Raw genomic sequence first — 24,894 nt, forward strand, 5'->3', positions numbered from 1 at the left:
ATGACTGCACTCATAGACAGAGGACTAAGAGTGATAGAATTTTGCCCCCTGGAAATTAAATAGCAGATGATGCCATGCACGTAAAAATCACCACTTACGCATCTGGCTGGGCCCTGCGTGCGCCACGCACATTTTCAAAAGGGCCCGGCCATGCACGTAAGTGGCACTACGTGCACAAGTACCAGGCCCTGAGAAAGGCGCGGGCTGGGGGCATGTTCTGGGAGGGGTGGGGTGGACAGAGGCTGGCTGGGACAGCAGCCATTAGCTGCTGTCCCGGGAAAGCATACACCAGTAGCTGGCTGGCGCGTGTAAATTACTTCTGCTCCCGAGGAGCAATAAGTAATAAAATAAAAAAATTGAGGGAAGTTAGGTTAGGTTTAGGGGGTGGAGAGGTGAGGGGAAGGGGAAGGGAAAGGGAAAGGAAGGTTAGGCAGGGGGTTAGGGAAGCAGACTGGGAGGTAGCTGGGGAAGGCCCGATTACATCGCTGTTGCACGCCCTGTCCGTGCTCAGCCCGCGCACAGGCCTGCTTACCTTCCCAACTCCTCTGCAAGTCCCAGGTCAGCCTCTCCCGCGGCCACAGCTAGCTCCTTGAGGCCTCGGCGTCCCACGCGGTGATCGCTGGGCCTTCCTCAACGCACAAGGCCTCAGGGCGGGGCTCTGTGTCCTCCATGGCGTCGGCTCTGCTCTTAGGCACATGCGCGCGGACCGCCTGGTCCCTTAAAGGGCAAGGGGCGGGTCCTAGCTTCGTGGCGTGCCCTGATTGAGCACAGTATATCAGGAAGTTCCTGCCTTCACTTCCTTGCCTTGGCAATCGGATCGACACTGTGTGTGTACTAGTTTGCCTCAGTGTCTCCTCTCTTGTTCCAGCCTTGTTCCAGTCTTGTTCCAGCCTTGTTCCAGTCTTGTTCCAGCGCCCTCCTGTTTCAGCGCCCTCCTGTTCCAGCGTCTGTCTGTTCCTGCATTCCCTCAGGTAGTAGCTCTTGGACTGACTCTCTGGTACTGACCTCTGCCTGTTCTTGACTACGCTGATCGCTGCCTGGATTCTGACCTCTGCCTGTTCTTGACTACGCTGATCGCTGCCTGGATACTGACCTCTGCCTGCTCTTGACTACGCTGATCGCTGCCCGGATTCTGACCTTCGCCTGCCTCCTTGACCACATCTGATCTCTGGAACCTGACCCCTGCTTTGGCTGACTACTCTTGGACTGACCTTTGGAACTTGACCTCTGCTATCACTGACCACATCTCCCTGAGCCTGGCCCTGCTCCTAGCCTTGTCATCGCAGACACTGTTCTGGCTTTCCTTGATTCCCCAAGTCTCCAGTCCTGACATCGACCATGCACCCTTGATCCTGGTGGGCACACCTCTATACTTCCCCTCCGGGATACTCTGCGAGGCCCACCTGTCCAAGCGGCCCGGGTCTCCAGGGGCTCCACCCAGGGGGACCTCGGGCTTCCAGTGGTGAAGCTCCAGCTAGCCTCTGTCTCCTCCTGTGCTCTGCCTCCTGGTGGCAGTTGCTTCCTGGGCCCGACCAGGGAGCCTCTCCTCACTGTCTCAGGACAAGGGTCCACCTCCAGGTGCAACAGTCGCTACCTGTTCTTTGCAAAAATTCACCCCTCCTTTTGCGCGCGGATTATAAAATCCAGCACACATATATGCACGGCCAGCGGATTTTATAACATGTGTGTGCCGGCGCGCGCATGTTATAAAATTGGGTCGTCCATGTACGCTTGCTTATGCGCATGCGTATGTTTTAAAATCTACTCCTAAATCTGGCCCTGGTGTCAAGCTAATCTGATGAATCTTTCAAATTATGACAGGTTTGTTAAATTATTTAATGAACCTATTTTAAAGAAAGTCATACATCCCTAATGGCAACCCTTATTCGGCTACCCTGCAATTACAGAATTCCCTAGCTGAAGGGGCTAAGTCAGGAGACCTTGACAAAAGTTGAGACTATTAATGCCTCTCCTTAATAAGGAGCTCTCAGGTCAAACAATGCAACATATTCAGTACACTATTCTGATACTATTGAAGAAGTGATTCAGTCTTGTCAATAGACTGCAAAATACCTGACATAATTTTAAGCAACCCGGTCGGCTGCCATTCAGATATTTCCTCATTAATGTAGCAAACCACCAAGAAATGAAATCAGCTAGGGAATTTTGTAGTGACAGGGGTGCAGTTTTTTCTCTCTATATATATATATTTAATCTTAAATACTTGCTACTTTAAAGTTCTCTTGTCCTAGAAAACCACCAATTCATTACTAACCTAAACATGTTTTTAGACATTATAATAAAGGTGTGCTCACAGAAATGAAATTCAACAATATCAGATTTAAAATAGCAGGATTACTACATTCTGTCAGATTTTAGGAGCTAATTTGCTATACTTTAAGAATCATTAAGCCTCAATATCAAAACAAATGAACATGGAGATAGGTTTTTATAATCAAAAATCTACCTTCGGCATATTTCCCTCCAGTATATTAGTTATTTTTTTGCTGTGGCTGTCTGTGAAAGAAAAGTACATAAGAATGTATTTTTACAGTAAAACTTGCTTGCGTAGGTTAATATAATAGCATCAATCATGCAGTTGCTCTAAAGGAAATAAACCATCAATACTCACCCACACACTTTTCCATGCTTCAGTAACATTGATGTTAGAAAAACAGATGGAACAATCACACTCCGAAATTCCTCCTCACCAAAAAATATAGCTCATATCCAGGCTAATCAGATACTATATACACAGTATATTCTTAGGGGGATGCATCTTGATGTTCTGTTGTTATGTCTTCAGCTGAACAAATATTGGGCTCAGTTCACCCATAATCTTATTAGACCTCTGGAAGCTGGTCTGATATAAAATACTTAGCTAGCAAATATCACAGCACCAGAAAATACATAAGTGGTTCCTGAGAGCCCCCTTTCTCCATGCATCTACTCTGCCTATATCCCTTATAAACCAGTCAGTACACAACATACCAGGAATCAATAGCCACATAATTTAGGAGGAAAAACATAAGACTGCAGATTAATTTTATTCAAGGCAATATATAGTATAATGTACCTTTCTGTAATTATCTTTTACATTTGGCAGCTGTACAAAACTCCTAGTACTTACAAATTCCAATAGATGTTCTGTAGAATGGGGATGGGGGAGATTAGATTTGTTTAAACTTTTTATTTTTTAATTTGCTCTTTAACATAACTACATCACAAATAATCCTGAATAGTCAAATCAGAAACTGAATGCATTAAACATTGGTCATATATTATATGAAAAACTAAACTTAAATCCGAGGTCCTCTATAAAGGGGTCCAAAACAGGAAAAATAAGAAGGCTGGAAATAATGAAACAATATAAAAAGAAAAATATAAAAAAGAAGATATATCTTATAATGTGGACAAACCCAACCCAGGATCTTAACTCTCATCCTTCACTGCACCTAATAACTCAATTTTCTTAAGGTCTGAAAAGCTCCATAGGGCTAAAAAAAAACCCTATTTAACATCAGCCAATTCTAGCAAACATTTACATGAAAATTTAATAAGAAGAAACAAGGTTCTAACAGACTGAGCCTTCTTATACATGGCAATAAACTTCTTCCTCTGGTTTTGTGTAGTTTACACAAATCTGGAAAGATCCACATTTGCTGCCGCAAGAAAAAAAGGCTCTCCTCTTATCTTCTACAGACAAATCGTTCAACTGCCTTGTGAGCTTCAAGCTGTCAGCTGACAACTTCCCAGGCAAATTCCCTTCTCTCTGTCTGTCATCCTTCTTCCCAGATGGGAGAAAAAGATTTAAACGTATGGGAGGCATCACTTCCATCTTCACCCCCAAGATTTCACTGAGATATTTCTTGAACAGTTCCATGAGAGATTTTAAAGGGAACTTGGGAAAATTCATCAGCTGCTAATTAAGGGGTAGATTTTAAAAGAAGAGCGCGGGCATACATGTGTGCGCGCTACTTGGTGCGCAAACATGGACGTCCGATTTTATAACATGCGCACGCAGGTGTGCGCATGTTATATTGGGGGTCAGCGTGCGCAAGGGGGTGAACAATTGTGTACCCTGCGTGTGCCGACGCCCGCGGCCTTCACCCGTTCCCTCCCAGGGTGCTACGATTTCGGAGCGACCTCGGAGGGAACTTCCTAACCTCCTAATCTAATCTTCCCACCACTTCCCCTAACCTATTCCCCCCCAGCCCTATCCTAACCCCCCCCCCGACCTTTGTTTTACCTTCTGAGCCTACCTCTGGGCAGGGGCAGGTTGCGCGTGCCGGCAGCCTGCTGGCACGCGATCCCCCAGCACAGCGGCAAATGGCCTCTGATACCGCCCCGGACCACCCCGCCCCCGGACCACCCTGCCCCCTCCCACCCCTTTTTTGAAGCCCTGGGACTTAGACGTGTCCTGGGGCTTTACGTGTGTCCCTGGGCCTTTATAAAATAGGCCCGGCGAGCGTAAATCCAAAAGATTTACATGCATAGGGCTTTGAAAATCTGGCCCTCAGTGCTCTGGCCTTTTTCTCCAGATCCTACAAAATCTTGTGAGCTATCCATCTGCAAAAAGATTTGGGCAACCTGTTGCTCAAGATTCCCAAACCTCTTGTCATATCCCTTCAGAATAGAGACCTGAGACTATACCTTAGCAAAAGTATCTTTAGAGATTGTCATGAAAGTAGAAATTGATATTTCCAAAGAGATAAGGGCTGTCCAGATTGTCCAGATTGATGGTAGCAGGGCGTATCAAGGGGATTTTTAAGAACATAAGAACATAAGAAAATGCCATACTGGGTCAGACCAAGGGTCCATCAAGCCCAGCATCCTGTTTCCAACAGTGGCCAATCCAGGCCATACGAACCTGGCAAATACCCAAAAACTAAGTCTATTCCATGTAACCATTGCTAATGGCAGTGGCTATTCTCTAAGTGAACTTAATAGCAGGTAATGGACTTCTCCTCCAAGAACTTATCCAATCCTTTTTTAAACACAGCTATACTAACTGCACTAACCACATCCTCTGGCAACAAATTCCAGAGTTTAATTGTGCGTTGAGTAAAAAAGAACTTTCTCCGATTAGTTTTAAATGTGCCCCATGCTAACTTCATGGAGTGCCCCCTAGTCTTTCTACTATCCGAAAGAGTAAATAACCGATTCACATCTACCCGTTCTAGACCTCTCATGATTTTAAACACCTCTATCATATCCCCCCTCAGTCGTCTCTTCTCCAAGCTGAAAAGTCCTAACCTCTTTAGTCTTTCCTCATAGGGGAGTTGTTCCATTCCCCTTATCATTTTGGTAGCCCTTCTCTGTACCTTCTCCATCGCAATTAAATCTTTTTTGAGATGCAGCGACCAGAATTGTACACAGTATTCAAGGTGCGGTCTCACCATGGAGCGATACAGAGGCATTATGACATTTTCCGTTTTATTCACAATAACACACAATAACAGTTAGCATTGCTCCAATGTCAGAAGCTGCAGCCAGTGTTCCCCTTTTCAATGCTGATGACTTTTCAATTGAAGTGAAAAGGGGTAAACTACCCTCCCTTTCCTTGACCAAACACTGCTGCTTCCCATCCACAACCTGCACACCATGCCTCGTAGAAAGATATGAGCTTAATCCAGGGGTGTTCACAGTAACAGCTCCCTCTTCTGGTGCACTGTGATGCCGTTATTACTCACCAATACAGCATCCAACTGAACAATCTGAAGCTCATGCCTCAGGGATGGAGGAATAGTCTCTTCCCCCAGACTCAGAGAGATATTGAGATTAAGCCAGAGAGATGCTTCTACACTAACTCCAGCAATCAATAGTGTGAGGTAATGGAAGATGAGAGATGTGAGGTAATGGAAGATGAAGCACTAAAGTGTTCTGTAATTATGGACTGGTGAAGAGGGATAGCTGGAGAGGCATTGTAGGGAGGTTGTTGTGTTTGGCTGTCCGTAGGGCAGGGCCGCAGACCGCTGCACTTACCTCCAGCCCTGAGCCCAACATAGCCGCCTCTGAAGCCGGGAAAGACCTCTCCATGGATGCATGGCTGACCACCGCACTCAGCCTGCCTCTTCCACTGCTCCTTCTGATGCTGGGGAAGGCCCCTATCTGGATGCATGGCTTGTGACCGTGCTCAGCCTGCCTCCAATGCAGCTGCATCCTTGGGGCCCCTCCTAGGACGTGCAGGTCCGATGGCATTCTTCTTAAAGGGCCCACAGCAGGAAAACACCAGCAGTACCCTTTGATGATGTCACCAGCAGGGGCCTATAAAAGGCCACCTCAGCAGCACTTTCTTGCCTCTGCAATAGGTTGACTATCCTGTGTGGTGCTCGTTGCCACTCCAAGTTCCTGGTCTTCGTTTCTGTGTTCTGATCTTCGTTCCTATGTACCTGGTCTTCATTCCTGTGTCCCCAATCTTGTCTTGGCAGTTCTTGGTCTTCTTCTCTGGTTCCTCATACTTGTCCTGTGGTCAGTCTTCAGTTCTTCTTCTTTCTTTTGTGGTCATCCTTCAGTCCTTCAGTGTCTCCTCTTGACTGTCTGTGCTGTTCCTTGTCTCCCAGCCTGCTTATCTGCCCCCTAATCCCTTGGAAGGATCTCTGGTTCTGACCTCAGCCTGCTTGATGCTCGATTATGACTGAAATCTGCTTGTTACTGACCATTGTCGGATACTCATTTATGACTAACTTCTGCCACTAAACACTACAAGATACTCGATTATGTCTGAACTCTGCCTGTCCTGACCACTGCCTACATCCCACTACGCCAGTACTCAGCCTATCCTGGACTCTGGCCTGCGATTCATCTGCCTCCATGGATCTCCACCTCATCCACAGAGGCCTGTGCCTAAGTCCTGCTGGCCCTGGCACCCGAGGGCTCACCCTAAGGGGAACAAGGGCTGGTATAATTGAAGCTCCAGTTGGGCCTCTGCCACAGCTAGCTCTGTCCGCTGACAGTGGGGACCTGCAGGGCTCCTCCCTACAGGTTGCACCAACTCTGCCTCGGTCCTGCAACAAATTGTAGAGGGCCATGGACTCAGCAGATGCCACAACCCTCCAGGTCATTCCAGACCTTGCTCAAAGGCTCCAAGAGCAGCAGTGGTTCCAGAAACTTCTAGCGACTTCTATGGAGTGTCTCACCTCTTGCTTAGACCTCTGAGGAGCTAACAATTTGGTTCGGATTAAACCTAGAGATGAATGTAAGATAGCATTCAACACTCGGGATGGACATTACGAGTACTTAGTAATTGTTGCATTCGTGCCTGTTCTCGCCCTCGCTCCACCCTCTCTACCTTAGTGGCGACTCCCTTCGGGTCTGACGGACAGATGCTGCCGCGGCTTCTCCTCGCCGTACTTTCTGGAATCCCCGGGCTGGCCTGACGCTGCGGATCCGCCATGTTTGTGATGATGTAAGGGCACACGCCCGCGCGCTCCAGAGTTTGTACTGGCAAGGGCGCGAACCTCGGTGGCGTCCCTCTGTAGTGACATCATCCGCTTCCAGCTTAACAGGTCTTTGCTTGCAACTACGAATCGAGTTAGCAAGGGGAATTCTTTCTCCGCTGCTCTGCCTCCACCAACTTACCTAGGGATACCCACTCCTCGGGGGCCCCGCTCTTTCTTCTTGATTTCAGATTGCTAAGACGGGATCTGGTACTCGCTCCACGAGGGCCTACATTCCTGAATGCTCAGAAGACTCCTTACTACCTGGAAGCAATCGCAGACATGAATACTGTGAGTTCTATTTCAGATAGGAACCGGTACTCGCTCCACGAGGACCTATGTTCCTAATCTCTGAAGACTCCCTTCTGTCTAAGACGTTATTGCAGGTACGGAGATCATGAGTCATTATTGCAGATTGCAGATAGGAACCGGTACTCGCTCTACAAAGGCCCATGTTCCTAAATCCCTTCTCAACTCTCTTCTATATCAGAAGCTATCATATACCTATATCTTGTGAATTACTATTATAGATTGCAGATAGGAACCGGTACTCGCTCCACGAGGGCCTATGTTCCTAAAACCCTCCAAATACTCTCTTCTATTCCAGAAGCCATTCCATACACAGTTATTGTGAGTTCCATTTCAGACTGCCTATAGGAACCAGTACTCACCTACGGCTCCTGTTCCTTAATATACTGAAGACTCTCTGTTGCATAGAAGCTATTACAGATATCTACAATTGTGAGTGTATCATCTACTACTGGTTATGTATCCAGCATACCCTGTCTACTCACTACCTATAATCTCTCTCTACAGCTCAGCAACCCAGAGACTGCAATTCCAGTATCAGAGGGACTTCAGCCCTGCTGGGCACATCAGCTCACTACTGCCACCTCTGGTGGTTCTACTTCCTGTCTAATAAAGAACTATCTGTGTTTGTCTCCATACTCCAGCCTAGCCGGTGGTCCCTCTCAGGATATCCTCCTGGGGGCACTGTCATCTGCCATTGGCCCAGGGATTCACCAATTTACTTTAAGTGTTCATTCCTTACACTACTAGAGTGGTATTATACAGACTGCCACTCTGAGGGAAGCCAACCCACCACAGATCATTAACTCTGCCTACAGAGTATTACAATTGTTAGCTCTTCCCCTTGACAGGGTGATCCATAACCAATTGCTAACTCCCTGGCGGACTTATAACAGATTGCCAACTCCTCCCCTTGGTGGGACGATTTATTATAGATTCTAACTCCGCTCCTGGGGAGCTGTTTCTACAGATTGCTACTCCTAGCAGCAGGGATTGATAACAGATTGTTAACTCCTCCCTCTCCAGGAGGAGATCCATAACAGATTGCTGACTCCTCCCTCTACAGGAGGAGCTTGATAACAGATTGCTAACTCCGAGCAGCAGATTTATAACTGTAATGCCCTTCATGCTATGTAACGCCCTGGCTGTCTTCCAAAAGATGATGAATGAGATTTTCTGAGATCTACTCTCATTATTTCCAAAGATCTTAGCTCCCACTATAATGATGTACATCTAGTTCTCAGCGGCTGCGAGAGAACAACCTATACGTTAAAGTTGAGAAGTGCCTATTCGAAAGGGAGTCTCCCCTTCTTGAGGTATATTGTATGCTGAAAGGGTTTTCACATGGATCCAGAGAAGGTTAGCATCCATGACTGGCCCCATCCTTTAGGCCTGCAAGCGCTACAGAGGTTCCTGGACTTCGCCAACTATTACCACCATTTCATTGTGAATTACTCTAGGATTGCGGCACCATTCACTGCCCTTTCCCTTGAGGGAGCTAATAATAAGGACTGGCCTCCCAAGTGGTAGCAGCCTTTCAAGAACATGAAATAACATGAATATCTCAATCGAATAATGGGTTAGGGAGACTTGGGAAGTTCAATGATGGACAAAAAAGAGGAGCAAGCAAGCTGATATCTAGCCTCTTGAGGTATTACATTCCATGTGATCCCACTGACTCACTTGTACATTTTGTAATAATGCTATGGTAGGTCAAGCCTGGAGCTGCTCCATTCTTCCATTGTGCAATGCACTGTACATAGCAGCAATTGTGGTTGCATATTGGTGCAGGGGAGGGGGAAAAGGAGAACAAGGACTTCCGGGTGGTATGGTAGAGGCCAGGTCAGTATAAAGCAGTATCTATTTTTGTGGACCTAGCACAGATATATGCTGCATCCAGGCTCTTTAAAGCAGCTGTTAGGCAAATAAATAAATATTCAAGTGTGAAAATATATTCTTGGACTATACATACATTTTTACAAACAACCATTCATTCATACAACTACAGAGACATGATTTTCTCATCTCTAGCAGCCTTTGGCTCTAAATACATTTATTCCTACTTGAGGATAGCATAACTCTAGCAGAAAGGTGGCCATACCTGCCCAGCTTTCATTATATCAATGGGCATTTTTAAAACACTTGTAAATGTCTATTTCATTTTCACAAACAACTGAAGCAGTGGTCCATTTCAGAACTTTTACTGTACACCAAACTGAAATGTTTTGAATTTTGTTGTACTCCAAAATTTTAGTTGAAGAGGGCAATATTCAAACTGGGGCCGATTTTAAAATGTAAGCGCGCTGGGTACATTTGTGCGCACTACCCGGCACGCACAAATGTACACCCGATTATATAACGTGCACATGTTATAAAATCCGGGGTCGGCGCACACAAGGGGGTGCACACTTCTGCACCTTGCGTGCGCCGAGCCCAAGGGGAGCCCCGATGGCTTTCCCCGGTCCCTCCAAGGCCGCTCCGAAATCGGAGCGGCCTTGGAGCGGAACTTTTTTTTTACTCCCCCCACCTTCCCCTCCCTTCCCCTATCTAAACCGCCCCCACCCCAGCCCTACCTACATCCCCCCCACCTTATCTCAAAGAGTTACGCCTGGCCTACCTTATCTCGAAGAGTTATGCCTGGCCTCTGGCAGGCGTAACTTGCGCGTGCCGACAACCTGCCAGCGCAACATGCCCCAACACAGGCCGCTGTGTCGGAGCACTCGGCCCCACCTGCGGACCAACTTGGACCGCCACCACACCCCTGGACATGCCCCTGAACTGCCCCGGGCCACGGTCCTGCCCACAGCCCCGCCCCCAGACCGCTCCTTTTTCGAAGCCCCGGGGCTTGCAACGCGCCACCGAGCCTATGCAAAATAGGCTCGGCGCACGCAGGGGTAGGTTTTCGTGGGTTACGCGCAATCTTACGCGCATAACCCTTTGAAAATCTACCCCACTGTGTGCATTGGAACAAAGACCGTGTAAGTTAGGATTTACATCAGTTTTCAAAGGGAATGCCCAAGAGTACTTTCCCTTTGAAAATTGCCACAGGGACAAAGCACACACTCCTTTTACTGTGGGAAGATTTTTGCTGGACAAGTACATATGAAGATTTGAAAATGCCATCTATGTACATACTTTTCCTACCCTTAACCTAAACACACTATCCAGGAACACCTTATCTCTATGCAGTTAAAAGCCTCATTGAAGGAGGGCAGATTTCAGACAGCCAATTAACACAGGTAAAATAATTTTTAATCATCTAAATTGCCTTGAAATTTGCTACTTAAATAATCTTGATTCTCTTCTAATGTTTGTAATGTCAACTGTTTGGTGCATTCATCCTGCCAGGGATAGCCTCAAATGCTAAAGTCATCTCTGATTTAAGTCAGATTAAGGGGCTCATTTGGGAGTTCAGGGGCCAGATTGTGGCCCATTCTCCCAGATTTTCTTTTTGACAAGGAAATAAAAAATCTTTTCAAGGGCTTTAGGCTTTTGAATTCTCTTTAATACCTTCCAGTTGGAATAACACACTGCCACACCATCTGGTGTTATCAAAAAATAAATCCTTTTTCTGAGGTATTTGATGCAAAGGGATCATTTGGCAAACTGTACACTCATACTGAGTGCACTTCATGCAGAAAACAAAAGGCAGTACACAGTTCAAAAATCACAGTCAATACAAACCTGCTTTCAGTAGGGGTTTCTTCACCAACCACTCCCTAGCAAAAGGCACTCTTTGGACAGAGATTTTCCCTAGGCTTTCTTCCGTATAGGTTTCTGTTCGCTTAAGGCAGATCAGTTGTTTCAAGTAATAACACATATTTATTTATGTATATTTACTATTTGAAGAAAAACTGATGAGCTCCTGTTGAATCATTCTCACACAGCAACTCTGTAGCAGATCTACTAGTCTGGCAATCTTTACTCTGACTCCAACCAGAATTCTGCTCATTAGACATGTAATCCTCCCTTTCAGAAGGGTTGGAGATGCAGGTTCTATGATAGGGATAGGTTTAGTCTGAGGTGTGCTAAAGAGGATCAGGCTCCAAAAATAAAACAGTCCACGCCAAGCGTTGTGCTCCAAACAAAAATAGATTTTAATGAAGAGAATCATAAGCTTAGCAGGTACAAGAATAGAGGGGTAGATCTTTAAAAAATACGCGATCGCGTACTTTTGTTCGCGCACAAAAGTACGCTGGATTTTATAAGATACGTGCGTAGCTGCGCGTATCTTATAAAATCCGGGGTCGGCGCGCGCAAGGGGTTGCACATTTGTGCAACCTGCGCGCGCCGAGCCCAGCGCGCGCTGCCTGTTCCATCCGAGGCTGCTCCGATTTCGGAGCGGCCTCGGAGGGAACTTTCCTTTGCCCTCCCCCCACCTTCCCCTCCCTTCTCCTACCTAATCCACCCCCCCGGCCCTATCTAAACCTCCCCCTGCCTTTGTCGGCAAAGTTACGCCTGCTAAAAGCAGGCGTAACTTTGCGCGCGCCGGCCGGCAGCCTCGCTCCGTCCTCCGGTCCCGGGGGCTGGTCCGGAGGCCTCGACCACGCCCCCGGGCCTGCGCCACGCCCCCGGCCCGCCCCCGAAACACCGCGGCACGCCCCGAAATGCTGCGTCGTTTCGGGAATGCCCCGGACATGCCCCCTCCCACCCCTTTTCAAAAGCCCCGGGAGGATTTACACGCGCAGGCCTTTTAAAATCCGCCCCAGAGATTACAAATATCAGAAAACAAAATCAAAAGTCAAAAAATAGTAATCAGTTGTTTGAATTCCAAATTCATATAAAGGCAGATACAGATCCTTATGCTTAAGTCAATTTCAAAAACATTGGACTCTGTTAATAATTTCAAAAAGGACTCTGACTCTTTAGACCCCAAGGGTGTGTAGAAAATCCTCTTCCTGTGCCCACAGTTACTTACCGATGGCTAGCTTGACCAGGAACAATCTTCTCCCTGATGTCTAAAGTTTGGAGATTCCTAGATTAGCCTTTAGCAATTTGCAGGATAGGCTGTTCTCCTCCTATGAATCCAGCCCCTTAGCTGCCTTTCCTCGGGTTTCCTCCAAGATGTTTCTCACAATTTGTAATAGCTGTAGACCACTCCAAGAACTCCAGATGAATAATTTCCTCCCAAATGATTCATCAACCCTTTAGGAGATGAATCCTAATGTCACTCATAAGTGACCATATCCAACCAAATGTGAGGCATTAACTACATAGAAAAATAAAAATGAAGATGAAAAACTCCACTTGACAGTAGAAACACCTAGCAAGGAGAAAAATCTTGTAAATCTTAGTACATTTTAACACATTATTGTAAAGGAGGAAAAGACTTCAGAGTGCCTATGGTGAAGATGATGTTTACCTTTCCAGCTTCCAGCAATCAAAAGTCTGATAAACCTCCTAAATCTTTCAAAATATTCCAAAATAGTCCAAAACTTATCTCAAACATTATCTTCAAATATTGGTCCTACAAGGCCAATGTTTCAACAGGGAGGTTGCACCAGGGAACCAAAAATAAAATTTGTGAAAAAGCAAAAAATGTTAATAGTTTGAATAAAGTGAATTCTTCTAAACAATTGCATTTACTTGAAATCAGGTTTATACTCAAAAAAACAAACATTTTAGGTAACCGTTCATCTTCTGCCCAGTTTAAAAACAAATGAAACACAAATGTGGCTCAAAGCATTAAATCAAACAAAAAGGATGCTGGTAAGCCAATCACTGGAAGGTTGGAAAATGCATTCTATTGGCTGAGAGTAACTTGATTAAGATTGTCCAATCAAAAAACTAAACCAGAACATTAAAAAAATCTCATGCAATCAAAAACATATATAGACCTTAAACTATTCATTCATATAAAAGATATGTGATAAAAGCTTCACTCTATATATTTAATTTTTGAAAAAGAGGGAAAAGACTTCAGAATATCAAAGCTCAAATAAACATCTTTATTTCAATCATAGGTCATAAAACCTCCAACTTCCCATTTATATAAATTTTATTTTTATAACTAATACTGTACTATTTTTTTCTCTTTTTCTAAGTTTCTTCCTTTATAAACTTTTCTTTTATCTCCTTTTTAAATAATTTTCTTCCCTTATAGACTTGATTTTTAAATGTGAGAAGACAGTCATATAACTGCAATCATTAAAGCAATCACTTTATTAACACTGCACATGCTTGAGCATTTAATGTACGCTATGAGAGAAGCTATGAGAGAAGCTTAAGCCTGAATCTTTGGAGAAAAAGAACAAAAAGTAAGTAGATTAAGGTATTGATTTGAAAGATACATTCAGCGAAGAAGGTTTTTCTGAAATTAAGAATAAAGTTCAGTATGATTTGCGATAATAAAAAATGATTTTTAAAGGCCTCGACTAACACTACGCATGTCTGAGCATTTTATAAAAATTGAGAGATTTACTCTTTGTGTGAAAATTTTAACTTTAAATTTCAGAAAAAAAAGCAAGAAGCTGAACTTTTAAAGTAAACTGCATTTAAAATTTGAAATAATTAACATTTAATTATATGTTGTAGAGATTTGCCCTGAAGCAGCTATTCTGCAAAACAATGACCACCATCGGCAAGGGTTTCAGTTCATCATGAAAGTGAATGGAATACAAAAACAACTTGCATCAGAAGAAACCAGATGAGTGTTTTGATTTTTCCCATAGAGCATTCAAGGCCAAATGGTTGCTGCAATGATTGCAGTTACATGACTGTTTTCTCACATTAAAAAAAAAAAAGTCCATTAGGGAAGAAAATTATTAAAAAAGGGGAAAAAAAAGAAGTCTATAAGGGAAGAAAATAAGAAAAAGAAAAAAAAAAGAAAAATAGTAGATTGTTAGTTATAAAAATAAAGTTATAATGAATGGGAGACTGGAGGTTTTCTGACTTTTGATTGAAATAAAGATGCTTAATTGAGCTTTGATAGCTGTGGCATCAATATTCTTAGGTCTTTTTCCTCTTTATCAAAAATTAAATATATAGAGTGAAGTTTTTATCTCAGATTTATTGACGTTTCACTTTACTAGTCTGCTCCCTGCTCATATACAGTAAAAGATGTCATTCAATATTAAAGCTAAGAACTGCAGGTTGTAAATTGGAAAGCCATTTCTGTTCTTTTCTTCTCAGCTCTAAATAAGTGTTTCCCAATCTTCTTCTGGAGGCACACCTAACTGATCTGGTTTTCAGGATATGCACAATGAATATGCATGAAATAGATTTCCATACATTGGGTCTCCAATGTATGCAAATCTATTTTATGCATATTCATTGGATCAAGAACAAACACTCAATGTGATTTACTTGAATTTCAGCAAATCTTTGGATATGGTCCTGCAAAGGAAGCTCATGAATTAAAAGAGAAGCTTGGGAGTGGGTGCCAAAGTGGTGGAGTAGATTACAATCTGGTTGACTGACAGGAAACAATGTGTAATAGTAAATGAAACCTGCTCTGATGAGAGAACGGTGCTAAATGGAGTCCCTCAAGGATTGGTTTTAGAACTGGTTCTGTTCAAAATCTTCGTGAGCGACACTGTGGAGAGGTTAGAAGGAAAAGTTTGTCTTTTTGCAGATAATATTAAGATTTTCAATAGAGTGGACATGCCTGAAGGAATAGAGAGAATTAAAAGTGATTTAAAAAAAAACAAAAAACAAAACTTGAAGAGTAATTGAAGATTCGGGAGCTGTGATTAAATACCAAGAAGGGCAGATTTGTGCACCTGGGGTGTGGAAATCCAAAGACTGTATGTGATGGGGGGGCAAAAAACTATCGTGCACAGAGCAAGAGAGGGACTTTGGGGTGGTTGTGTCAGGTAATCTGAAGGTGACAAAGCAATGTGACAAGTTGGGAGCTAAAGCCAGAAAGATGCTGGGCTGTGTATAGAGAGAGTAATAACTAGCAGAAAAAGGAAAGTAATAATACCTTTGTGTAGATCCTTGGTGAGGCCTCCTCAAGACTACTGTATTCAGTTCTGGAGACTGTATCTCAAAAAGGAAAGAGACTGGATGGAAATGGTCCAGAGGAAGGCAACCAAACTGGTAGGGGATCTGTTTCAGAAGGCCTATGAGAAGAGGCTGAAGGATCTAAATATGTATACCCTGGAGGGGAGATATGATACAGACCTTCAAATACATGATAGGTATTAACAGTGCACAAAGTTCAAACCTTTTCCACAGGAAAGGAAACAGAAGAACTAGGGGACATGATATGAAACTTCAGGGGGAAGACTCAGATTGAATATAAAAAAATATGTCATCATGGGAGAAGGTGGTAGATGCCTGGAATGCTCTCCCAGAAGAGATGGTGAAGCAAGAACAATTAATGAATTCAAAACGGCATGGGATAAACACTGTGGATCCCTAAAGCCATAAGGAAAGGGATGGTGTAACATTTCTGCATAGGGGTAACCTGCATGGAGTGGCAGTTACTACCCTTAACAGAATGCATGGGTGTAACCTGCACGGAGTGGCAGTTGCTACTCTTAACAGAACGCAGGGGGTAACCTGCATGGAGCAGCAATTACTACCCTTAACAGAACTCATAACGGAGTGGCAGTTACTACCATAAGAAAATTGTTGGGCAGACTGGATGAACCATCTGGTCTTTATCTGCCATCATCACTATGTTGCTATGTTACTATGAAGGCATTTAGTAAGATTTAGGAAAAATGTCTTATAATAAGTAGTAATAGAAAGATGACAAAGGACTTCCTTGAGATAATCTACATTATTCTATATAACAAGGGCATTCCCCTTATGAGCACTCTTAATCACAATAGAGGAATCATTACTCAAGGTCTTCAAGATATCTTTTTCTTGTTTGGTAAAATTAAAGATAATTCTAAACCTACCAGACTCTAAGTTATCCACTTCTTTCATAACAGATTCTGTTAATGTATACAAAATAGAATCCAAAGGGCTCAGCATTATCTGCTTTGATATGCTCTATATTGCTGAAGTATCTACAGATATTACAGGTTGATCTGAAAAAATAATTTCTACTGCAACAATCTCATAAAATGCTCAAAATTAATCCTAAATTGAAAAGCATTGTGAGATACAGTAGGGACAAATGACAACCCTTTGTTAAGCTCAGGCTTGTGGACCCTTGGGCCGATGAGAGGATGGAATACTTGCGGAGGTTCTGCAGGTTCTCTTGTCGGGTGGCGAGGCAGAATAGAAGAGGATCATAGTTGACCCTCGGCTCTGGAGGTGGAGATGACTGCAGACAGATGAAGAGACTAGAAGAGGAGCTGAATCTCTACCGCTGGAAGTCTGTGGTCCCCCCAGGAGGAGTCCGTAGGGACCCAGACGGCTGGGACTTAGGTGGACCCCGAGGAGTCGAGGTATCGGTGCAAGGGCTAACTGGAGCTTCACCCTGGAAGTCTGCGGTCCCCCCAGGAGGAGCCCGTAGGGACCCAGACCACTGGGACTTAGGCGGGCTCTTGGAGACGGAGTCCAGGAGGGGTCCAAGATCAGGTGCCAAAGAGTCATCGCTTACCAGGCCGAAGTCACACACCGAGGGATCAATGCTTGCCAGTCCGAGGTCACACCAGAGAATTACTGCTTGCCAATCTGAGTCGCACACCAGAGAAGTACGAAGCCAATCCAAAGTCAGGAACTGGGAAGACCAAGCCGAAACAGGAACAGGGATCCAAGCTCAAGAACTCACCAAGGTAAGTAGACAAGACAACGCTGGATAACGTTGCCAAGTCAGAGAATGAGCAGAGGAAGCTCCCTTAAATACTTCCTCTGCTCAGGCTGATCCAGGACAGGTGAGGTTGTTAAAGGGATCAGGTCCCTTTAAATTGGTGAAGGGGGTGCGGCCTCATGCCTAAAGATGGCGGTGGCCATCTTTGATTTCCTCCGCGGAGAAAACGACTGCAGAACGGCATGGGGGGCAGAGCAGGGATGGCTCTCCCCACGATGGTCAGGCCGGGGGCCCGCGCCAGGGCACCTTGCACCCGGTCAGGGGTTTCCCCGGAGGCTGCCGCGGTGGGTCGCCGTCACGGCCGAGGTAGGGGACCACTGGCCACGGCCACAGGACACAACACCCTTTGGATAAAACTGATATTTCAGTGGGAGAAAGAGTCTAGTTTGAACAATTAATAACACTGGTAAACAAAGTTCCAAATAGATTTTTTGATGCTGATCACAGATATTACTTTGAAATTTGTACATCACATAAGGTTTTTGAGAAACGGATAATTTTGTGTTACAATAATTGTGAAATTTGAAAACATAATCTCGCGTACATATATTTTCTTGCTGGACAGTAGTTTTTATGATTTTTAAAATTCATGTCATATTTTTGATGGCCATAAGCAACATAACATGTAACAGAGACTAACATTTTTAAAAATACACCAAGAAACTCTGCCTGATCATGCCAGAACTTGCTTGGGCAAGCCCCAGCTCAGCTGCTAGATTCCAACTTGTTTCCATGATGACGCAGCCTTATATAAGCAGCAGCAATGAGTAGTCTCCTATGCAATCTCTGTGTGAATGAGCGAATCGTATCGCTAAAACTGTTGAGTTTAGAGCTTGTGGATTTAATTTCATATACTTTATGAAATGTCATGCCAATGTCGTAATAGCCGTGACACGTTTTGTTACATCTGTGGTGAGTTGGCCCACAAATCCGAGCTGTGATGAAAGACAGCCACTTTGATGGTCTTCTGCAAGGTACAGAATGTGTTGCGTGGACGGCCTTCAAGAATGTCGTTTGTAACTTTCTAGGCAACTATAAGGCAGGAGACTATGTTGAACAGGTTGAAAATCTGCTTCAGGCATACAAATCTGCAACATGCCATTAGATTTTTATATTAGAATATGCCATACTGGGTCAGACCAAGGGTCCATCAAGCCCAGCATCCTGTTTCCAACAGTGGCTAATCCAGGCCATAAGAACCTGGCAGGTATCCAAAACTTAGCCTATTTCATGTTACTGTTGCTAATAATAGCAGTGGCTATTTAAGATACATTTTCTTCATTCCCACTTGGACTTCTTCCAGACAACCTTGGCGCTGTGTGTGACGAACATGGTGAAAGGTTTCATCAATCATTGTCAAAATGGAGAAACAGTATCAAGGCAAGTGGAACCCCTCCATGCTGGGTGACTATTGTTGGACTCTCATCCGCAAAGTGTTGGACAGTGATTACAAACGAAAATCTGCGGCAAAACCTTCTGGTCCTCTGCTGCCGACAGCCACCGTTTCCTCCTAAGTGCATTATGTATATAGAAATAGTCTTTGTGGACATCTTGAAAATCACCCGGGTTTGCAGCTCTCAAAAATAAGCATCACCTACCACTAGATGCTTTCTAGAAGCATTCTCGAGGCTTTCTAGAAGCTGCACATAATGAAATCCTTGGACAAAAGATATACTATTTAAAAACTGTGTAAGCAAACTGGTTTATAGGCTTTTTTTGCACTTTTTTTTATCCTACTTTCACTTGAAACTTAAATCTAGCCCTGTTTCCTTACATAAGGATGAGGTAAGTATGTTTTTCTTGTATGGAGTTATTGCCTACCCAGATACTCATCTTTTTCCTTGCTACACTTTATTTTAATGCATTCAAAATGAGCCTTCACAAAAAAAAAACCCACTTTGATTCCACTATAGAATTCTCCTCTTTATTACATTTTTGTATCCATTTGAAGTCTTTGATGTACATAGTAAGGATAAACAAGAGGTCTGATTTTTTTTGTTGGAACTACAGCTTTGTGAAACAGCAAATCTCATAATCAGTCAGTAAGAAATAGATCTTGTCTGCTGTATTGTCTGTCAAGGCCTACAGACAAGGGAGTGTGATAAGATTCTGAAGGGGAGTAAATGCATTGAAACAAATCAGGAAAGTCAAACTGCTGGGACTCTAGATACTGTATTTCATATGAAATAGAGAAAAATAAGAAAATGTAAAGATCAACAAAATTCACAGCTAGCAAATTTCAGAAGAAGAATGTGCAATCAATTTTTATAAATATCAATTTTTCTGGCCAAGCCCTGAGACAGTGCTATGTGTTGCTGTTTGGGAGTCCTGGGTTCAATTCACAAGCCTATCTTCTGCTCCTCCAATCAATGTTCAATGGGGATGCCGCAAAGTCATCACTCACAACCCCTGGAGGCAGGTGTCTCAGCCTTTAATAAACAGTGATGCTTAGTGGCTAGACTCATAGTGCATGTATGCCATGGGCTATCGCTGTAAAGGTTGGGCTAGATGGAGGGGAAGTGGGGGTGAGATAAGATGGGGACAATTCCTAGGTAGCCCAGTACAGGACAGTATTGAATCAGCTGGAATCTCAAAGGATCAGGCCAAACTGCCAGGCCAACAACTAATTTCAAATTTTAGACATTTGAACAGATTTGAAAGCAGAAGCAGCAATCATCAAGGCTTCAACCCTGGCTACTGTCCATTCACACAACTCAGAAACAGCTGTTATATATCCATGGGAAAGATGAAGTCTGGAAATTTACCAGTAAGAGAGCTTTCCCTAGTCTTTGGAATAGTCTTCCAGATGGCATTCAAATACTAAATGACTATTGCCAAGATGCCCCTTCAGGAGGCTTCATTCACTAGCATTGCTTGAGCTATAGAGCTGTCCTAGTGCTTTTATTCATTTTAGCCACAGTAGCATCATTGATGGGCCTAATAGTAGGTGTGTATGTGTATGTGTGGGGAGGCAGGGGCAGTGATACAATCAGCATCGGCACAGGCTGGGGGTCTGGAGAAGGACTACAATTGCAGAGGGAGTATTATTTGGCCATGATGTTCAGGCCACTTCAGACTCCTCAAGTCAGATAAGAGTTAGCCACAGTAGTAGTGGCAAGTAGGGATGTGAATCGTTTTTGAACGATTAAAATTATCGTTAGATAATTTTAAAATCGTCCAAAATCGTTAGATGTGCGATACAATACAAATGCCCCCGATTTATCATCAGGGGCATTTGTATTGTATCGTTAAATAGGGCACGGGAAAACCGGCACACCAAAAAAACCCTAAAACCCACCCGAACCTTTAAAACAAATCCCCCACCCTCCCGAACCCCCCCCAAAATGTTTTAAATTACCTGGGGTCCAGTGGGGGGGTCCCGACGCAATCTCCTCCCGCTCTCTGGCCACTGCTGTGTTGAGAAATGGCGCCGGTAGCCCTTTGCCCTTATCATGTGACAGGGCAAAGGTACCACCGGCGCCATTTTGTTTCCTGGCTCACGGGCGACGGTCGCCCGTATGACATAGTGAGGGCAAAGGTAGCGCCGGCGCCATTTTGAAGATTGGCAATACGGCCCGCATGCAGGAGGTCGCTCCCGGACCCCCGCTGGACTTTTGGCGAGTCTTGTGGGGGTCAGGAAGCCCCCCCCAAGCTGGCCAAAAGTCCCTGGGGGTCCAGCGGGGGTCCGGGGGCGATCTCTCGCACGCGTGACGTCGGGAGCCAGGAAACAAAATGGCGCCGGCGCTACCTTTGCCCTGTCACATGATAAGGGCAAAGGGCCACCGGCACCATTTCTCAACACAGCGGTGGCCAGAGAGCGGGAGGAGATTGCGTCGGGACCCCCCCACTGGACCCCAGGTAATTTAAAACATTTTGGGGGGGGGGGTTCGGGAGGGTGGGGGATTTGTTTTAAAGGTTCGGGTGGGTTTTAGGGTTTTTTTGGTGTGCCGGTTTTCCCGCCCTCCCCCGATTTACGATTTTTAGAAAAAAAAAAAACTCGACGATCAGATTTTCCTCCCCCCCAGCCAAAATCGATCGTTAAGACGATCGATTACACGATTCACACCTCTAGTGGCAAGATGGTCGTGTGGTCCACATATGCAGCAGCAGCAGAAGATCAGCTGCATTGGATGCACAGGCGCTGATTCGGGCATGAAGACAATGTTTGCCAGCAGAAGAAGCGCAAATAAAAGCTATGGGACCTGAAACAGGTGCAGGCAGCTGCCATTTGCTGCATCAGTGGTCTCCAGCTGCAAAGCAGAAGGCAGCAATGGCCGTACAGAGAGGAAACTGGCTGCATTTGTATTAGAGGTGATAGAGAAAGAGGGAGAAATGAGGAGGGAGAAGGGAGGTGTAAAGTGGGAAAAGAAGTATGAGGGAGAGTGAGAAGAGAGGGGCGTTAACTCAGTAGGTGTAGCTGCCAAAAAATCAGACTGGATACTGGGTGAGTGTACCATTAAAAAGAGTTTATTGAGTGACAGTCCAATGGTGACAAGCTAGCATCAAACACATTTTCTCAATGATACATCCATGTCCCAAAATCAAATCCAGATGTGATTATGCCCATATAAGTGTTCCTCAGTTTGGCAAGCTGTGAGAGATCCTCCATTCCAGGATATGGAAACAATGCTCCCAGGATGGAATGAGATCCCCTAGCTAAAACAGATTTTCCCTTCCAAAAGCAGGAAAAATACATGAGGTCAGATATTTTCTAAAACCTCCAATTTTCCCAGTCCTTTCTTTCTAGGTGCAGAAAATCCTTTTCTCCTCCAAATCTCCTCTCTGATATTACTTTGGTTCTTTCAGACCGAAAGCTCTCAAAATCAAAATAACAGGGGAAAAACTTTTCTCCTTCCCCAATCTTGGGCAAGAAGGGTAGAAGAAAATTTCCTCCTGAAAACAAAAAGACAAAGATACACTGAAAATCTCAAACAAAGCATTCACAAAAAGACAGCCACCCCTCCCCAACCACTGGATAGAGATGGGAAAACTGGTTTTCTCTCTTCCTAACCCTTCCTAGGGCAGAGTATTTCCCTACATGTTCAGGATTAGGAGCATCAGGAAAGATAAGTACAAAGTCCAAAATCTGTAATCAGCTGAAAATACTGAGGCACACTTACAGCTTGTGGACTAGAAAAAGTGCTATTTTACTTCCTATTCTTCCTAGCCAGGGGTGTGAAGCCCAACCATACTGTAAAGGGGAAAAAAACAAGAAAATAGATCCTTCTCCTTCAACTTCTAACAGAAGGGTAGGCAACTCATCCTCGAGTGCAGCAAGCCAGCATGTACAGTCTCCATTGCATGCAAATACATCTCATGCATATTCATTTTGGATATTCTGAAAATGCCACTGGCTTGTGGTACTCTAACATAGGGATGTACAGTGTCAAAAAATCTGTTTTGGTTCCTTCATTTTACAGGGTCACCATCATTTGTCAGTTTGTTTGAAATGGAAAAAAAAGATCATTTTTTGTTTCATTTGTTTTTTGTTCTGTATTGAAGTCAATGGAGGAAGGTCTTATGAAAAAATGGGCTGGGGCCTGTCGCTGAGACCCTGGCCTGATGCCAGGTCCCATTGCCTAGGCCTATGCTGGGGTCCAGATGAGGCAGGGTCCTGTCATGAAGTCTATACCTGGGTTTAGGCCTAGCCTGATCCAGGGCCCAGCCTGAGGGCTGGGTACAGGCTAAACACTGGGGCCTGAGTCCAGGCCTAAGCTAGACGCTGTGGCCAAGTACAGGTCTTGCCCCTATCCCAAGCTTGATATCAGGATCTAGCTGAAGCTGGCTCCCTTTACCCAGGCCTAGGCCTAGGCCTTGTTTTGGAAGTCCAGGACCAGGCCTTCCATTTTCCTTTTCCTTCTTCTTCTATTGATGAAAAATGATGCCGATTGGTGGAAGACAGCACCTCAGTGACATCACTGGAGCATCTTCTTCCCAACCAGACAGAGCCATATTGGTGCACCGCAATTGTTAATCACCAACATCATTGCAAATCCCAGGATTATCTGTGAAATCCTTGTAGGGTCCTAGGATTAATTTGAATTAGACCTCCTCTTAAATGTCTTATTTTTCTAAAGTATATAATAGGGATGTGCATTTGTTTAAAATGAATGCACAAACTGTGATGAATAAGGCAAATTCTTTTCATTTGGGGGGCCCCAAAACAAATTGGGTCCCCCAAAAGTAACAAACTTTATTTGTTGCATTTGTTTTAAATAAATGCATCAGGCTTTGGCCTAGACCTGAGGCTGGGGCCTCACCTAGGGCTATGGCCTATGCCCGAGGCAATGCTGGTGCATCAGACTAGGCCTAGACCTAGGACCGAAGTGGGGGCTCATATAGGGCATACGCTGAGGCCCTGACCGAGGCCTGATGCTAGAGCCTGGCCCAGTGGCCAGATCCCAATACCTGGGCCTCAGCCTAGGGTCAGAGCCAGGCCTGGAGCCTCTAAGGCCTGGAACCCAGGCCTTAGAGCAGCTCTGATGTGTCTCTTCTTCTTTTCTTCTTCAACTGATACCATTTGCTGGGGTTGCACTGGAGTTAATTAACTCCGGCACATTGCCATACATTTTTTTCCCCTGCACACCCCCAGTAAAGAACCCTTGTTTGGACAATCTTTTCCTATGTAAACCCCTGTGGGTTCCCCTTATTTACTTCTTTGTAGCTTTTCTAACACTTGGTTATTCTTTTTACCTAAACAAAACCCTGTCCAACAAATACCTTATACAGTGATAAGATCATATCTTTATTTCTTGCTTCTTTTCTCTGCTTACTGCATGCCAATATACACACAGGTTTGGCTTTGAACACTCATTCCAAGTTTGCTATCAACTACTAAATCCAAATGTTTTTCCTGGCTAATGTGAGCAAACATGTTGTTCTGCACCCAAAGGCAATCTGTTTTTCATGATAATGTTCAATATTAGCTATCGATAAAAATGATCAATTGAGAAATTATTGCAATATTTTATTATTTTATGTTGCTGGATGTTTTGTGATCTTATTGTATATGTTGTTTGCGATCCGCATCGATCAATTTCTAGAGATAGCGGAATACAAGAATTGCCAAATAATAAGAAAATTTAAAAAAAAAAAAATCTCAGGTCTGACATGAACTATACCAGAATAAAGAAATGGAAAGTTTCTCCAGTTCAGTTAAAATATTTAATTCTACTGTAGTGGTTGGAGGATAAAACAAGTCATTTCAAAGACTTATGGTGAAAAATGTGATAACATAGCAAGGCTTTGTTTGTTGAAAACACCAAACAAAATAGTAATGATAGAAATCACAAGCCTTATCTAAATTGAAATAGGCAACTTTAATAGTTCTCTGATGTTCAACAGTATGAAGAATTAAAGTCTTCTAGAGAGATCAGTGCAAAAGTGACTATAGCATTCTACCTTTATATAAGGAAGGAACGGGCATGTCATTAT

At 44.2% G+C, this 24,894-nt stretch overlaps 1 long non-coding RNA gene across 1 annotated transcript in view; it reads right to left on the reverse strand.

Annotated features, from left to right (window-relative positions):
* Positions 1-21,954: 21,954 nt before the first annotated feature.
* The window catches only part of LOC115089982, a 156,825-nt gene continuing 153,885 nt past the window's right edge, over positions 21,955-24,894 (reverse strand). The window contains exon 3 of the long non-coding RNA XR_003856284.1: positions 21,955-22,353. This is a non-coding gene — a long non-coding RNA (uncharacterized LOC115089982). The remainder of the gene's footprint in view (positions 22,354-24,894) is intronic.

Source organism: Rhinatrema bivittatum, chromosome 4 (assembly GCF_901001135.1).
Source record: "Rhinatrema bivittatum chromosome 4, aRhiBiv1.1, whole genome shotgun sequence".
In the NCBI taxonomy this organism is placed as follows: Eukaryota; Metazoa; Chordata; class Amphibia; order Gymnophiona; family Rhinatrematidae; genus Rhinatrema; species Rhinatrema bivittatum.